The sequence below is a fragment of the Danio rerio genome, chromosome 21 (assembly GCF_049306965.1).
Source record: "Danio rerio strain Tuebingen ecotype United States chromosome 21, GRCz12tu, whole genome shotgun sequence".
Lineage (NCBI taxonomy): Eukaryota > Metazoa > Chordata > Actinopteri > Cypriniformes > Danionidae > Danio > Danio rerio.
The window spans coordinates 417,501-422,500 of NC_133196.1; the positions used below are offsets into that span (position 1 = coordinate 417,501).

Sequence of the window (5,000 nt, forward strand, 5' to 3'; positions counted from 1 at the left end):
TGTGTGTGTGTGTGTGTGTGTGTGTGTGTGAGAGAGAGAGAGAGAGAGAGAGAGAGAGAGAGAGAGAGAGAGAGAACAGTTTCTCGTGCGTGTGTGTGTGTGTGTGTGTGTGTGTGTGAACAGTCTCTTTTTATTTATGAAGAGCAGCTCAGTCACGATGTATGAACTGGTCTCACACACACACACACACACACAGTTGTGAGTTTTTTATCACTCATCAGGCTCCAGTCTGCAGATGTCAGAGTTCAGAGGTCAAAGCCTTTCAGTAGGTCATGTGATCTCAGCATTTGGTTTTAATTTCTCCTCTGTGTGTTTGGCAAGAACAAGACCTTATGTTTATACCTGCGTGCGTGCGTGCGTGTGTGTGTGTGTATTCAGGAAACCCTTCTTTGTTCTGAAGGTTTTTTTTTTAGTTGATCTTGTTGGAAAGGTCTCTCTCTATACAGGTGTGTGTGTGTGTGTGTGTGTGTGTGTGTGTGTGTGTGTGTGCGCATCGTTTTATTCACACCAGGATGTTGTAATGTATAAAGTTTTAATAATCGTAAACTCTAATCATAGCAAAGTTCACATCTATAAAGATAAGACAAAGACGAACAACCCTGGGTGTGCTATATTGACTATAAAATTTTATATATATATATATATATATATATATATATATATATATATATATATATATATATATATATATAAAATATAAATAATATATATTATATTTTATATATATATATGGGCTGTCAAAAATATATATGTATATAAAAAATTATATATATATATATATATATATACATATATATATATATATATATGTATATATATATATATATATATATATATATATATATATATATATATATATATATATATAATATTTCTTTTCCCAATAGCATTATGTCAGGGCTAATGTTCATCTTGACAGTTGTATTCTCATAATAAAGCCTGACAGGTTTATCAGCAGGTGTTGTAGAAGACTGAAGGGTTTATTCTGTGATTTAAGCACCGGCTGGATGTACTTTATGCTGATTATTACACGTCTGCTGGCCACATAACAATACAAAAAAAAAATAATAAAAAAATAAATAAAACTGAACTACACTGTTACTATGACCATTTATGTGAAGCTGCTTTGACACAATCTACATTGTAAAAGCGCTATACAAATAAAGCTGAATTGAATTGAATAACTAAACTATCAGACTCAACTTTGATCTGAGCCTTATAAGTCGTTAAGTGCCTGTCTTGATAAGCGATTCAATCATTCAAATGATTTGTTCAAGCTGCTGGTTCATTCAGAAGCATAGCGATTGACTGTGAATGGATCACTGAGACGACGCAGTGGGTAGTGCTGTCGCCTCACAGAATGATGGTCACTGGTTCAAGCCTCGGCTGGGTCAGTTGATGTTTCTGTGTGGAGTTTGCATGTTCTCCCTGTGTTGGTGTGGGTTTCCTCCAGGTGCTCCGGTTTCCCCCACAGTCCAAACACATGCGCTATAGGGGAACTGGGCAGGCTAATGAGTGTGTGTGGATAATTCCCAGAGATGGGTTGCGGCTGGAAGTGCATCCGCTGCGTGAAACATGTGCTGGATAAGTTGGCGGTTCATTCCGCTGTGTCGACCCTGGATTAATAAAGGGACTAAGCCGACAAGAAAATGAATGAATGAATGAATCACTGAATCAACTGATTCACTGAAAAATTCTGATTCATTCAGTCTTCATTAAAACAAGAGTTTGGTCACTGAACATCTTTCAGAATAGAATAGAAAATGCAATTACATTTCAACGAGTTAGTGCCAACCGAAAACTTGTACAATATGTATTTCTTGCTCTTGATTTTTCCTGTTAAAAATTCCTGCTAAAATGAGTTACATTTTTTGAGCGTCACACCCATTTTGATTTTAACTGTGTATAATAAAGTGTGTCCCCTGTTGTCCCTGTTGTTGGTTGGGGCTGGTTAACCCATGACATCATCATCATCATCATCATCATCATCATCAGCAGCAGCAGCAGCAGCACATGTGTTTGTGTTTGTGGTGAGTTTAGTCATTCAGACACACAGATGTACGTGCTCTGATGACCAGCACAGATACACTCAGATCATAAACACACAACATCACTGCAAAAAAAAACATTTCTAGTGTACAGTTTTTGTGTTCTGATGTGATTTCTGACTGTTGTAGCTGTGAAATAACTCTAATCATTCAGCGGAGTGATATGGAGCTGCTCTAAACCTGCCGGAACTACTTTAGCTGTGCCTTTATCTGACAATAAACACCTGAGAGTGACCAGCAGCCAATCAGAATCAAGCATTCAGTGCAATCGTTGAGTAAAGGTTTATAATTTGCAATGTTGCAATCTAAATAGTTGCAAGAAAAACAAAGTTAATGAGTTAGTCAAGTTAATGAGTTAGTTAAGTCTACACATGGTTATAATATACCAAGCAATAAGATGATGCTCTACGTTTTAGTCCTTATACAGTGTTTCTAGCATTGCAGATGTGTTTTATTAACTCAGTTTTAGTTTGCTGTCTTCAGTCGTGTTTTTTTATTTCATGACCAAAATAAGCTTATCCAGTGTTTATGATTGTTCCCGATTATAAATATGCGTTAGCGTGTGGGCTGCTTTCGTCATTGTTTGTAATTAGGCGTAAGGGAAGAGCCGTCGTGATGTGTGTTCTGCCGGGAGAATTCTATGGATTACCTAGCGAGAAAACCTCCGTTTTTAAATTGAGTTGGAAAGTTTATCTTCCAAGCCTAATGCAGGCATGTCTCATGTATTACGCCCCATTCACACGGGGCTTCAGCATCAACGCTTGACTGAAGGCGTGTCTGAAGTTGGGGCTGAAGCGATCGTCATAGCAGCGTCAGCCAATGAAATTCAGTCAGCAATAGGCCACTGTCTAGCTGGTGTATTTGCATACAGCAATCTGATTGGCTGACGCTTTCGTCGGCGCTTGAAAAGTTGAGCTAGTCCCAACTTCTGCAGCGAGCAACGCCTCTGAAGCGGCGCCAACGGATCCACATTGCAGTTCGGCAACGCCTGACGTCACTCATTTAAAGTGAATGGGAAGCGTTGATGCTGACGCCCCGTGTGAATGGGGCGTTAAAGGGCACCTATGGTGAAAAATCTACTTTTCCAGCTGTTTGGACATACATGTGTGTAGGTATAGTGTATAGAGCGTCATATTGGCTGATATAAACACACACAGGCCTTTTTTTTTCAATTTAACAACATGAAAACGGTGGACCAATTGGAGCGGTTTTTAGATCAACCGCATCTTGACGTAGGAGTGCGGTCCCCCCATCCACCAATATTGATTGACAGGCACGCATCACCACATCCTCAGTTTGTTGTTTCACGTCCGCCATTTTTAGCGTGTGAGTCAAAGCCATGTCACTAAAGGAACACCCTTGCTCTGTTTAGATGTAAGATGCTCATTGGGCTCAACACAAGATCAACATTCACCACATGATCGCTCTCATCAGAATTATTGTTTGTAACTTTAGGCAGGTTTGCAAACGTGTACTTTTCATTGCGTCTTAAACTTCAGCCGTTCGCATTTCTCGCAGTCACAGAAGCTCCCTGTGATCTTAACTGGGTGCAGCTGGAAAGTGCGAGTGCGTTGCCTTACATGCGCGTCCCTCCATTGCAAACAAAATAACAAACTTGCCTGCAGGTCACACACCAGAAGCGCCGCTCAACGACACTCAGCGTGGCGCCACGCAGCACCATGCATTTTATAATGGTAAACATATGTTGCTATCAGGGTACACACAATGCGCTTCAACTCGGCGCCCAGCCACGATTCGGGACACTTCATGTTTCTGCAGTGCCACAGAGCACCATCCGAATAGTGTCATTTTAAATAACATGGGAATGTGCCTGTCTGAGTGTGCCGTTTCGTGGCTCTGGTGCCTCAGTCAAAGTTAATTCAGTGTGTGTGGTTATTAGTCTCGGTGTACAAGCTCGGCACTTTAAACTAGCACACAGTTGACTGGAAAACTGTACAAAGACACTGATGATTGTGTACTCTCTGCTTGGTCTGTGTCTGAGTCGTACATGTACAGCTGAATGCTGCTCCTCTCACTCGTGTAGCTTCTCTCTGTCTGCCAGTCTGTTGCCAAACACTGAGTGGGGGAGCTTTTGGCTCCGCCCCCTTGTTACGTTGGGCGGGAAGTCGAAACTAACTTTCATGTGAAGCAACACGCCCCTAACAGTGAGCTGTGTGCACAGCCCCAACATCACACTATATAACATTCATTCATTCATTCATTCATTCATTTTCTTGTCGGCTTAGTCCCTTTATTAATCCGGGGTCGCCACAGCAGAATGAACCGCCAACTTATCCAGCAAGTTTTTACGCAGTGGATATCCTTCCAGCTGCAACCCATCTCTGGGAAACATCCACACACACACACTCATACACTACGGACAATTTAGCCTACCCAATTCACCTGTACCGCATGTGTTTGGACTGTGGGGGAAACCGGAGCACCCGGAGGAAACCCACGCAAACGAAAGGAGAACATGCAAACTCCACACAGAAACACCAACTGAGCTGAGGTTCGAACCAGCGGCCCAGCGACCTTCTTGCTGTGAGGTGACAGCACTACCCACTGCGCCACTGCCTCGCCACCATTATATAACACATCATAATAAAACATCTGAACTGTGTGTTGAACTGAACCTAAACCGGCACACTCAGAACAACCAGAATATTCATATTAAATCATAAATAAGGGTAAACTATGTGCCCTTTAACTTCATTTCAGTGTTATCAGGAGAAGACGCCTTAAAACGTGTATACGCGGTCTTCTAGCCCTGGGGGTTAATCCCCGTGTTTGTGTTTTCTGTCGTGCGTTACTCTATTAACTCCAGTATGAGTTTATTTTTAACTCATGACCTAGACAAGCGCATATAGTGTTGAAGCTGACACATGTGATGTTTTTAATGTGTGTGTGTGTGTGTGTGTGTGTGTGTGTTCTGTCTTCCTCCAGTCCTGT

The 5,000-nt window shown here is 41.5% G+C and overlaps 1 protein-coding gene across 2 annotated transcripts in view; it reads left to right on the top strand.

Annotated features, from left to right (window-relative positions):
• The window catches only part of lhfpl2a (LHFPL tetraspan subfamily member 2a), a 28,559-nt gene that overhangs the window by 20,073 nt on the left and 3,486 nt on the right, over positions 1-5,000 (top strand). For both annotated transcript variants that reach the window (XM_021468792.3, NM_205663.1), the window contains exon 2: positions 4,995-5,000. This exon is cut by the window's right edge and continues 571 nt beyond it. The gene's annotated coding sequence lies outside the window, so the exon portion shown is untranslated. The remainder of the gene's footprint in view (positions 1-4,994) is intronic.